The sequence below is a fragment of the Orycteropus afer genome, unplaced genomic scaffold (genome assembly GCF_000298275.1).
Source record: "Orycteropus afer afer isolate SDZICR_OR568_19922 unplaced genomic scaffold, OryAfe1.0 scaffold00022, whole genome shotgun sequence".
NCBI lineage: Eukaryota > Metazoa > Chordata > Mammalia > Tubulidentata > Orycteropodidae > Orycteropus > Orycteropus afer.
In genome coordinates, this window is record NW_006921609.1 from 18,984,764 (window position 1) to 18,998,925 (window position 14,162).

A 14,162-nucleotide genomic window follows, 5' to 3' on the forward strand; every position below is an offset into this window, starting at 1 on the left:
TAGCTTGTTTAATGCTATTAGCCTTCTACACAATACATGGTATTCTTTCTTTCCTATGAAAGAGAATTTTGTAAAAACAACTTTCTCCAAAGAGAAGCAATCCTATTAACCAGCACTTCCTCAGTCATTGCTTTGTATGTGTTTCCCCCTTGAACCATAGGTGATCTTGGAACTTGCTCCTTGAGAATTGGAAGCTTCTCAAGCTTCTTTCTCCCCACTAGATTTTCTGTTATAAACTGAAACCATTATTGTAATCCATTTGTTCAGTTCAGAGAGCATATATTGAGATGTAAGCTTAAGTGCTTTGATATGTAAGTTAAAAAGAGAGTATAGGGCAACAGGCAAAAAGTAGACACAACTCAAAAGTCCATCTGTTGATGAATGTATAAACAAAATATGTTACATACACACAATGGAATATTATTCAGCCATAAGATGAAATGAAGTTCTGAAACATATTCCAACATGAAAATATTATGTTCTGAAAAGCCAGATACAGAAGGACAAATACTGGATGATCTGACTTACATGAAATACCTAGAATAAGCAAATATATAGAGACAGAAAGTAGATTAGATATTCCCAAGATCTGATTAGAGAGATACTGTTAATGGGTTCAGAGTTTCTGTTTGGAATAATAAAATATTTAGAAAGGAACTGTGTTGAAGTTTTCATGACATTGTTAATGCAATTAATGACACTAAATTGTACACTTAGAATTGTTAAAATGGCAAATTTTATGCTAGATATATTTTCCCACAAAATATACTAAAAAGAAGAGTCTAAGTGGATATTATTAGACAACTATGGCAGACCTAGCCACTGAGAGAGACTGTTCACAATTGCCATTCTCCTTTATTTATCCAAGAGAGCAAGAAAGGAGGAAGTATCTAATCTATTACTATCCTGTCACAGAACATGACATTCTAATTCAGTCTGTGGGGACTCACAATAAACTCGAAATCACATTGAGTGCCTCCCTGGTATGACAATTGATTACATCTCTTAACCTTTCCACATCTGTGGTACCATCTGGAGCATTTAGTGCTTACATTTTCACACACAAAGAACAGGTATTAGCCTACAGACCCAAATATGGACTCAATCCTTTTACTGAAAGGCTGTAACAACAATAAATAGAAAAAAGAAAACAATAGGAAGAATCACCTTGATTTCACAAAAGATGTCATTCCACAGATAGCTGAACACATGCTCCATAACTAATATTTTGTGGAATATCTAATATAAATTTATCAATAATAAATTTATTCATTCACCATTGGAAAAATTAGTCTAGAAATAAAAAAGGAAGAAAATAAGTCTGATAAAGAACTATTATGTGTCAGAGGCATTACATACATAATATTTCATTACATTTTTAAAGGTAAGTACTAATATAATGTAGTATAAAACCATAATTGAAGTATTAAGTAACTTGATGAAGACCACATAAATATTCAATTGTGGAGTTGGAATTCAAATCCAAAGCCATTGTTCTTCATATTGCCTCACTGAATTTAACCCAATTTAATATTTATTTATTGTTTTGATTACCTAGTGCCACTCTGACAGGAACAGACCACAAATGGAATGGCTTGAACACACAGGAATTTATTCTCTTACAGTTTTGGAAGCTAAAACTCCAAGTTCATAATACCTGGCTCTAGGGGCTGGGTGAAAGTACCTAGACCCTGGGCTTCAGGTCTGCCTCTTGCTCCCAGCCTACTGAAGCTAGAGGCATCTCTTCAGAAGGTCAACAAGTGAAAAGGCACAGTTTCGATACTATCAAACCACATGGCAGACCATTGATTCAAGTCCATTGAAAGTCCCAATATCAGCAGAGCATGTCAGGCTGCTGAACAACGACGAGGCTACATGCAGGGTTCGAGCATGCCATAAGCTAGAGACTATGCCCAAAGCTGCTTCTTATATACAGGAAGCAGACCACATTCAGCTGCTTGGGGTATATTCCACCATGGAGTTAATTACCAATCTCACCATGTGGAATAACTACATCCAGCTGCCCAGCCACTCAACCAGGCCCAGACAAGTTGACACACAAACTTAACTACCACATTTATCTTTTGTTTTGACAATTGTTTATTAAATACAAATTAACCATATTTGTTGCTGAATAAAGCAGTAAATAATTCTATTATATGTACAGAATTGTATTAAGTATAGAATAAATTCTGTTCAAAAGCAAGAGTTTAGAAGAGACTTTCTAGTTTTAGGCCAGATAACACTTTGTTGGATGTAGGATGTAGGATATTTTGCAGGATTCCTGTCATTTATCCATTTCATGCCAAGAGCAGCCACTCCCCAAGTTATGAATCCAGATATTGTCAATGCCCTCTGGGGGTATCATAATGTCCCTGTTAGGAATTACTGGGTTAGAATAAAGTGGTGGATGGACAAGTTTTTGCAAAACACATCAAGATAATAAACTTTGGGAAACAAGAATTCTCATCATACTCTCCACAATTGTAGCTCAGTGGTAAAAAGCAAAACAAAAAAAAAAACAGTTACCACCAACTCATGGCAACCCCATATGCATCAGAGTACAACTGTGCTGCTTTGTAGGGTTTACAATGGCTGAATTTTTGCATGAATATTGCCAGGCCTTCTTCTGAGGAACCTCTGGTTGGATTTGAACCTCTTAACTTTGAGTTAGCAGCAACATTAACCATAAGCACCATCCAGGGATTCTACTAGCCTAATCTGTCCCTCATTATGAGACCTTGGCAAATTCTTGATGGATAAATGTATTAATTAATTAATCACTTCTCTTATAACCAAAATGTAAAAATGGTGCAAACACTAGTGAAATAAAAATCATTAGGAGAAATATGTGTTTGTTTTTTTTCTCTTAGACTTCTTGCATCAACTCTCAGACAGAGGAAAACCAGAAAGTATAAGAGAAAAAATATTCCCCCAACTGGTGTGCACATCTGCCATCATTGTGCTGAGGCATATTTCTTTTTCATTCCCCTTATCCAGGTCCTCTGTGTCCAGGCAGCCATGCTGTCATGTGCCAATACCAGCTGTGCAACATGGTAGAAATTCACAGAAAATTACTTTTTCCCTAAAATGGAAGAGTCATAAAGTTGGCCCTTTGATAACATCATGCATTTATAAGTACCTTAAGTGAAACAGAAAGAAGATACATGGCAACATAAAAATTCTGTGATTTGTGTTAAAGCCCTTAGAGGGTAGTGGTTGGTGCTGAACTGATGTACAGTTAACTGTTTTGTCAATTACAAATTATTCCTATGCTTTGAAGTATGATTTTATAATGACTTCCATTTCCACTTTGAATTTACCCATAGATAATGTTTTAATATAGAAAGAAGCAAAGATAGATGGAGAAAAATGACAAGTGCAACATGTCTGTTTTGTCTATTAGTGAGAATGATACAAGAAACTATTCTCTGAGTAATAATCTAAGGATAGAGAAGACCAAATCAAAAGACAAATCTATTATAGGGTAACAATCACATCCATATGAACAATGTGATAAAATCAGTGATTTTTATACACTGCAATATTAACAGTATGTTTTACAGTATTAACACATGTTGTTGAGATCTTATCCTGTGTCAGGAAATTTATACCACATTATTTCTTCCATTTCCCAGGATTTAAATATAAGGGAATTGAGGGGCTCTAGTGACATAGTAGTTAAAGCATTCTGCTGCTAACCAAAATGTCAGCAGTTCAAACTCATCAGTCAGCCCACGGGAGAAAGATGAGGTAGTCTGCTTCTTTAAAGATTTACATCTGCGGAAACCCTTTAGGACATCTCTATTCTATCTTAAAGGGTCACTTTGAGTCAGAATCAAGTTGATGGTAGTGGGTTTAGTGTGTTTTTAGAATCAGAAAGTTTATTAATATCACAACTAAAAGAACAACTAAGAGTTCCTTGTGTTCTCTTAGGGAACTCTGGTGGGGTAATGCCTAAGGCATTTGACTGTTAACCAGAAGGCTGGAGGTTCAAACCCACCAGCTACTCCTTGGAAAGAAGATTGGGCAATTTACTTCTGCAGAGATACCTCCTTGGAAACCCAAAGAGGGATCACTATGTGTTGGATTCAACTTGACAGCAGTGAGTTCACACAGGGTTTTTTTGAGTGCAGAAAATCTCTGTGGCCTCCTCTCTGACAGCTGTTGCATTGCCCAGATCCCAAAATCAGCCTTACAGTAGCATTGTTTGTTTCTCGAATACTTATCAATAAAAGGGGGGAAGGGGACTCATAGTACATCAGGTTGATTCTGATTCATAGCAATACCCATTGGGTTTCTAAGATTATAAATCTTTATAGAAGTAGACAACCTCATCTTTCTTTCATGGAGCTGCTGAGGGGTTCCAAGCACTAATCTTTTGCTTAGCAGCCAAATGCCTTAACCACTACACCAACCAATAAGACCCAAACAGAACATTGAGCTCCAGTTTAAAGAATGGTATTTATTTGAGAGTGGTCTACAACTCTTTTCTGTGGGCTGGGTTCTAATAGTGGAGACTGCTAAGGCTTTCCCAACTTGATGTCCCAGCTGAGGTTCCTAGAACTGAATCATGTCTCACAAACTAGATCACAACGAAAAGTTTCTGTTGGGCATTTGGGGACTCTGAGAGCTACTGCTCATGTACTTACTAGTTATCCATTGCAAGCAGACTTGTTCAGTCTCACAGAGAAATGACAGAAGAATATATAAACTCTATATCTATACCATTTCTCCTTTTGTCAAGCGTATTTCTAAGTCACTTAGTCATTTGTCATCTTTATTCATAGCAAGATGTCCATTTTTGACAATTCAATGCTTTTCAGCATGAAGAGAGAACACCACTGCTTAAAAATGGGGAAAGCTCCATTTTCAACAGCTAAAGTAAACGGCAGCACTTTTAAGCTCATCAGAGAAGAAAAGTAGGTTTGCAAATCCTCTTTTTCCTGCTGTTTCCACAAAGTGCATTACCTAAAGATTATGAATTCTAAAGATCATAGAAACCATAAGAATTTATCAGGGGACAAAGAAAAAAGGACTATTCCTTTCAAAAACTGTGTTCAGAAGCCTCAACAAATCACCAAACCTGAATTACAGTCAGTTTGGGAAATCCCATGATGCAATGTCTGGGTAACCAGCCAATGCAGGGCCCAAAGAAGAATCAACAATTTCAAGGACACAGCATCTGCGTGCAAGGGTGAGTGACCGCATTGTCCTTCTAAAGCCCCCATTCTTGTAATTGCAATGCTGGCTGGCATAGCAAGGAATCAGGCTCATTTGGCCTCTGTCTCTTCTAGTCAAATAGACAGCTCCTTTTCAAACAAGTGACAAGTTTAGTGAGAATATGACACAGACAGAAGATTTGTATTACTTTGAAAATTTAAAGCTCTCCACAAAGGAAACAAGATATTATTTGCTAGGCAAAATACTGTATTGTTTGTTCAGGAAAGAGAGGGGGAGCCCATATAAACCAAACAAATGGGAAAGAGTGGCAAATAAAAGACATGTGGAGGCAAAGTCAACATGTGAAAGATACACAGGGCATGCATTTGGCTAACACTGAATGCGTTTTAAATCTCAGTGGAAGGGCTTTTGTTTCTTCCTACTTCTTTTGAAAAGATCAGGCCTATTCCAAAATGATCTTTGTTTTTCCTCCACCAAATACAGGCTCATCTAGTTTGATGATGCTTCACTTTATTGTGTTTCACAGATATTGTATTTTTCACAAAATGAAGGTTTGTGAAACTCTGCATCAAACAATTCAATTGACACCATTTTTCCAACTGCACAGGCTCAGTTTATGTGTCTGTGTCACATTTGGTAATTGTCACAATAGTTCAAACTTTTTCATAATGTTATTGCAAATTTTATACACTATAGTATACTATGGGAGCTCTGGTAGTGTAGTGCCTAAGGCACTTGACTGCCAACTAGAAGCTGGTGGTTCAAACCCACCAGCCACTCCTTGGAAGGAAGGTTGGGCAATCTACTTCTGTAGTGATACCGGCTCAGAAACCCAAGGAGTGTTCGTTAGGAGTTGGGTCCAACTCAACGGCACATAACAACAACAACAAAAGTATACTAGAAACTTAACTTTTATATGAGCTGAGAAACCAAAATTTTTGTGTGACTTGCTTTATTGGGTATTTGCTTTATTGTGATATTTGCTTTATTGTGAGGGTCTGGAACCTAACCCACAATATCTCTGAGATATGGCTGAACCTACTTTCTTGAAAGCACATTTTAGAAAAGGGAGACACCAACAGTGCAAACAAATGGAAGATAGTGCTCTGCCTGTTTCTTTGTCCCCATTTAGCTTATTTGGTGGCAAGGGAAAATATAGAAGCTTCACTAAGTTTGTGGTTCTTAGTGTACTTCCTTTGTTTCTTTGTGCCTTCTTTGTCCCTAACTGTTTGTGCTTAGCCACTTTTTATTCTCATCACACACATGTCCTGTGCAATTTATCTGCATTGAGACATTTAACCACTGCTCACCTACATCAGTGTCCTGTAAACATTTCAAAAAGGGCCAAATGGAAATATTTTTGTCTGTGGACCATATGGTCTCTGTCACAAAAGACTTCTCTGTACTTAATTCTGGTTTGTAGTAGCATAGTGCCTAAGGCACTTGACTGCTAACCAGAGGTCTGGTGGTTCAAATCCAAGAGCCACTCCTCAGAAGGAAGATCGGGTAATCTACTTTTGTAGTGATACTGCTCCAATTTTATTTCCAATTCTGACAACAGGTGGACTTGTCATGACACTCTATACTTGTTTACTGGGTTCAGTAAGTTGATACTGCCACATAGAATTCACAGACTATAAACATGATCATGAGGTTTACTAGGGATGTAGCAGGTTACAATTCAGAATCAGGAACACCTCACATAGCTCTTGGCCATACCCATAGGCTGGTATCTTCCTTAGATGTGAGCCTGGCCTCTGCTCTGCTTGAGCAAGTGTTATAAAGCCCTTTAACTCTGCCAATAAGCCTGGAATCACCTCTGCCTGCCAGCAACCCTTAAGCCTAAAAAACTCAATTTTCATGCTCTGTGGGTTGAGGATCTAACTCCACCAAGTGCCCAGAGAAAACCCTCTCCACCAGTAAGCCTCCTGCATAAGGATGTTTACCTCCTTCAATTCATGAGTTAGTGTGCCCATGGTAGCTACTTTGCTCCACATGCCAGGAAGTCCACTGTACTTTCTCACACTGTTTCCTGGTTCTGCTGCCACTATTTCTCTGATGCCACTTTGTGTTTCATAGCATTTCCAGTGTTACTGTTCTCTCTCTCCCCTGAGTATGGAAGGTTCTCAACTCAGGGACCTAGGTCCAAAAGACATGCTCTACTCTTGGCTCTGTGTCTTTATGGTAGTGAAGACCTCTGTCTTCTCCTCTGAGGATGGCTCATTTTAAGCCTTGTGTGATAGGAAAAGTGACCAATCTTCTCATTAGAGTTCCATACACCATATTTGCACAGCCTGAACCCTGCAAGGATTCCATGCAACTACTTTGCATTATTGCCAGGCTGTCCAATCCTCTTGGTGGGCCACAACCACCTTATTTGCATAGTCTCATCCAATCATTTTGTAGGAGTCAAAGATCTTTGATAAAAGGGCATATTAAGTAATTCACTATATTGCAGTATCACAATGAATACTGGTGTACATATGACTATTTACAGAAATTTTTATCCTATCACTTTATTTCTAACAAATAGCCATTCTCTTCCTTGATGTCTCGCATATTCCTCAAATGTTCTTCACTAATTTTCCCACCAAAGATCTTGCCATGTTCCATATTTCAGAGGCTGACATCACTATCACTTCTACTCCCCAAGCCAGAGACTTAGAAATTATCATTGATTAATCTTTCTCTTCATCATCCTGTTTAAATAGTTTTCCTTTGTCAGTAAAAAGGGCATAGCCATATGAGCTTTATTCATATAGTTAAGAATTACATAAAATGCACAAAAAGTGCTTAACACATTCTTTGACATAAACCCTTAATAAATATTATTTATTATTATTGCTAATGCCATTCATAATCACATCATTTGCTTTTATTGCAACTAGAATGCTTTTGTTTTTTGTTGTTGTTGTTTGTTTTTCTTTTCAGCCATAGTGTGAGAAGTATGTGTCATCTTTCAACCTTGTAGGTCAAACTGGTGGGAAATAGTTCCGTAATACCTTGCTCTCAGAGAGAAGAATCATAGTGACTTATTTTGATTTGTGATTTTATTCAACATGTTTTGCTTGGTTTTGAAATGATTTTTAACAACTATTCTTGATTATTCATATCATAAATGGCTAGTTTATTATTATTCAAAAATAACTCTGAGAAGTAAAGATTTTACCTAAGTTTATTAAAGAGCAATACATTGGTATGCCTTGTTCAAAAAAAATTAGTTATGTAAAATCTTTGGCTTGATTATGTCCAATATATCCATCCACAATGTGCTAGAAAAGAAAACTTCTAAAGATATACTTTATACAAACTAGTCTAATAATTTAAAATTTAATGTGACTAAAACTGTCATTTATATTAAATATATGTCTCAAGGATTTTTCTGATTTTAAAGACACTACCACTGATGTTGCTATCATCCATACAAATACTTTTAAATGATTAATGAATAACTCGCAGGCCTTTCTGCCATATGATTATATAAATCACTTGCTTGGTCTTGTACCTCCAAAAAATGTCATCTTCCAGTTATTACACTTGTAAATTAACTATAGTTGATTCAAAAGATCTCAGATAAATTTTGTAACTATCTTTTAAGGTATAAATTGTGCTGTATAAACTGATGGATAACTACCAGTATCTCATATTTTTTAAGGCTATTAAGAGTTTGAAGGCCTAATGGCTTTAAACTCCATCAGTTTCTAGGAGCCTGCTGTATTTCATATGTATTATTTCTCTATTAACATAGGGTAGCCTGTTTCCTAGGTAGCTGAACACAGTAACAACAGCTACTTGACTGTTTAATTATTACAATGAAAGATCAAAATTGAACACCCAAGAGAGAAGGTATTACCTGTTCAAGGCTAGAGAGTGCTTCAGTATCTTTTAGAGTTTTCCAATACAGATCTTATATTTGGGACATTAATCTTTGTTCAAGGTTATTAACAAAGAAAATTGCTAGTGAAGTAAATAGAGAGAAAATATATAAGGTTGGCAATGTAATACTTGGTTACTGTACATGAATCAGCTAAATACTTGGAGAAGTTTTACATCTTTGGTTTAAAATGATTGTTGTTGAAAATGGATGTTTCATTATTTGGGGAAAAAAAGTGCATATTTTGTTTTAATGTGGTTAAATGGCAAACAAGCATCTACTGCAGAAATGTATAATTAATTTGTTGATATTAATGGGGCTACAATATTTTTCCACTGGCAAAATATATCAAGTATCAATTTTTTAGACCCAGATATTCTAGAATTCTAATCATGCTACATAAAATGGAAAAATAAAACAAAAGTAATTACATACTATTCAACTTCTATCAAATAATTTGCCCCACCCTATTAAGGTATTGTGAAAATATTACCTTAACTTATTATAGCTATTTCTTAAAATACTTACATAATGTAACATATTATCAGTAGCCTAGATTAATGATATTATTATCACCAATAAATAGTATAAAACTATAACCACATTTAACTATTTTTAATGTTGATAAAAATTTTAAAATATCATATCCTGAAACATTACATACAATAAATAGTAAGATTGCAAACCAAATTCTACCACTTAGAAAGGACATGCATGATACACTAAAGTTAACACTTTTAAAGCAGAAGAATCCATCTGGATCACAATTTTCATTTAGAAATAGAATCTCTCACTTATAGACCACTAAACCATCCTCTCTGACTGGTAAGTAATGAACTATTTTCATACATTAGAAATAAAATTCAATTATTTGAAGAGGAGAGCATGCTGAATGTTAAGAAACTTTTTTAAAAATTGTGATAAAATATTGCAGTGAATTGCTTGATATGGCCCTTCTAGCCATTGTTCTCCATTCTGTGATATATTGTAAATCCCATTATCCATGCCTGTTTGTGGTGGTGTGGTAGTTAAGGTCAGGTATCAACTTGTCTGGGCAGCTGGTAGTAGTCCTTCCGTATAATGACTGGCAATCGACTCTGTGATGGGATTTGCCTTGAGCTGCTGATTGTTAAAGCAATCACCTAGGTTATTTCTGTTGGGGCAACACAGGTGGAATGTAGCTTGAGTCCTGCCTTGCTGGAGGGTATAATTCAAATCACCACCCTTAGCTTCCTTGAGGGTATACCTACAAATCTGCTGGGAAGATTTGCCCTCCTCTTGCTTCAGTTTTGTGTCTTGGATCATCCTCATCTCACCCCTGGACTTGGGACAGCAGCCGTCATCTGATCTGCTGATCGAGATTCATCAAACCCCAAGAATTGGGGGGATCCTCCAGACCTACTCAGGGACCTGGGACTCACCAGCCTCCACTACCACTATGTGAGACGAACCCTTGGGTGTCTGTGAGTTCTGTGAGGCGTTATAGCGAAATACAGAACCCTAGGACTGGGGAAATTACTGGGAGGAGGGGGAAGGGTTAATATCTGAAATGATGGAATGGTACGGTAGTTTGGACATTTGGGACATCTTTAAACTCTGCCTCATGGGGACCGGCCTTGTGCTGATCTTTCTGAGAGAAATTGTTCAAGCAAATATATTTCACAAAAAAATTTCATTTCAGCCACTCTTAAATTTATACTTCATTGACATTAATCACATTCAACATGCTATGCAACCATTGTCATGATCAATTTCCAAAAGATTTTAATCACCTCAAAGAGAATGTTCCTTGGAAGCAAGAATGGCCTTTGTTCATGTTAGGAGGGACCATTCCCTGGATAAGGATATGCTTGGTAAAGTGGAGGGTCAACGAAGAAGCAGAAGGCCCTCAACGAGATGGGTTGACACAGTGGCTGCAACAATGGGCTCAGGTATAGTACGGATTGTGAGGCTGACACAGGACTGGGCAGTGTTTTGCTCTGAATAGGGTTGCTAAGAGTTAGAGACAATTCAACGACACGTAACAACAACATATACTTTTTCTATTCATCTCTTGATGGAAATTTGGGTTGTTTCCACTTTTTGAGTACAGTAAATAATGCTGCAATACATATTGGTATGCAAATACCTGTTTGAGTCCTTGCTTTCACATTTGTTGAACTATATACCTAAAATGGAATTATTGGGTCATAGTATAATTCTGTGTTTTGGGGGGAACAAGCAAACTGTCCTCCAAGTGGTTGCACCATTTTACAATTCCAACAGCCATAGATGAGAGTTTCAAATTCACCATATCCTCTCCAACATTTGTTGTTTTTCCTGATAATAGCCATCATAGTAGGAGTGAAGTGTTATATCATTGTGGTTTTGATTATTGTTTCCCTAAGGACTAATAAAGGAATTTTGGTAGTGCTATGGTTAAAGTATTCCTCTGCTAACCAGCTGCCCTGCAGGAGACAAATGAGGTAATCTGCTTCCATAAAGATTTTTCAGCCTTGGAACCCTTATGGGACAATTCTACTCTGTCTTATAAAGTATATGACTTGGAATTGACTTTATACCAAATGAATACATATATGGTAAGGTGACTTTTAATAAGAATTCCAAGTCCATTCAGTGAAGAATGTCTATCCAAAGAGATAGACATATTCAAGGTAATTATTATTATGAGGTTGTGTAATCAGCATATCACAGGTTGTTAATAAGTCTTCTTCTAATCCTGATGCAGCAGTCATCACATAATCCAGCTTCTTGGATTATTTGGTCAGCATACAGATTGAATAAGTATGGTGAAAAGATACAACCTTTATGTACACCTTTTCTTATCTTAAACCATCAGTATCCCCTTGTTCTCTTTGAATTACTGCCTCTTGGTCTCTGTACAGATTTCTCAAAAGCCCAATTAAGTAGTATGTAGTTCCCACTCTTCACAATGTTATCCATAACTTGTTATAATCCACATAGTCCAATGTCTCTGCTTAGTCAATAAAACACAGGTAAACATCTTTTTGGTGTTCTCTGCTTTCAGCCAGGATCCAAGTGACATCAGCAATGATATTTCTCATCCCATGCCCTTTTCTGAATCCAGCTTGAATTTCTGACAGTTCAATATACTACTACAACCATTTTTGAATTATCTTCAGCAAAATTTTACTTGTGTGTGATAGTAATGATATAGTTTGATAATTTCCACATTCTATTGGATTACTTTTCTTTGGAATGGGAATAAATATGGATGTCTTCCAGTTACATGTGGATCCTTGTGAAATGAAATATTTGACAACTACCGTCTCTTCTCCATTTATCATGATGTTGCTCCTTGATCCAGTTGTGAGGATGTTTTGGTTTCCTTATGTTCATGTATAATTCATACTGGAGACAGTAGTCTTTGATCTTCATCATAAGTGCTTCAGGTTCCCTTCCCTTTAAGTGTCATCTGGATATTGCGGATTGTTAGTGAATCTTCCTCCAATCCTAATACTGTGTTCTTATTCATATATCTAGCTTCTCAGATTATCTTCTCAACATACAGATTGAATAAGTATGATGAAAGGATACGACCCTGATGTACACCCTTCCTGATTTTAAACCATACAGTATTTCCTTATTTTGTTAGAAGTGCAGCCTCTTGATCTGTATACAGATTTTTCATGAGCATAATAAATTGTTCTGGAATTCTCATTTTTCACAACGTTATCCATAATTTGTTATGACCTACACTGTCAAATGCCTTAGTCAATAAAACACAGATACACAATTCTGTGGTAATCTTGGTTTCCAGCTAAAATCCATCTGTCATCAAAAATGATATCTCTTGTTCCACATCCTCTTCTGAATCCAGCTTGCATTTCTGGAAGTTCACTGTCAATATACTATTGCAACTATTTTTGAGTTATGATCAGCAAAATTTTACTTGCATGTGACATTTTCCACAATCTTTTGGATCACTTTTCTTTGCAATTGGCATAAATACAGATCTCTTCAAGTCAGTTAACCAGGTAACTGTCTTCCAAATTTCCTGGCATGGACAAATGAATGCCTCTCAACCTGTATCTCTTTCTTGAAATATCGCAATGCCAATTCCATGAATTCCTGGAGAAACTTTTTCCACTTTGCTTCAGTGGAGCTTAGACTTCTGTGTTCAATATCATTGCTTCTTGATTGTGTGCTACCTCCTGAAATACTTCAACATCATTCAACTCTTTTATTTCAGTGACTCTGTATATTCCTTTCATCTTCTTTTGATGCTTCCTCCATCAGTCAATATTTTGCCCATAGAATCCTTCAATATTACAACTCAAGATATGATTTTTTTCTTCAGTTCTTTCAGCTTCAGAAATACTGAGTGTGTTCTTGTCTTTTGGTTTTCTAATTCCAGTTCTTTGCACATTGCATTATAACATTTTAATTTGTCTTCTCTAGCTGCCCTTTGAAATCTTCTGTTCAGCTCTTTTATTCCAATATTTATTTCATTTTCTTTAACTATTCTCTATTTAAGGGCAAGTTTAAGAGTCTCTTTTGACATCCATTTTGGTCTTCTCTTTCTTTCCTGTCTTTCTTCATGTATGATGTTCTTGATGTCATCCCACAACTTGTCTGGTCTTCAGTCACTGGTGTTCAGTGCACCAAATGTATTCCTCAGATAGTTTCTAAATTCAGAAGGGATGGACTGAAAGTCATATTTTGGCTTTTGTGGACTTGTTTCAATATTCTTCATCTTCAACTTGAACTTGCATATGAGCAATTGATAGTATGTTCCACAGTCAGCTCCTGGCCTTGGTTTGACTGATGATTGAGCTTCTCTATTACCTTTTTTCACAGATGCTGTCTGTGTATTCTATCTGGATATGACCATGTGTATGTTGTTGTTGTTGTTAGGTGTCATTGAGTCAGACCTTTCTCATAGCAACCCCTCCTTGGGTTTCTGAGGCAGTATCACTATGGAAGCAGATTGCCCAACCTTCCTTCCCAGGAGTGACTAGTGGGTTTGAACCACCAGCCTTCTGGTTAGCAGTCAAGTGTTTTAGGCGCTGTGCTACCAGAGCTCCTATCCATGTGTATCATCACCATTTTATGTTGTTAAAAATGATACTTGAAATGAAGA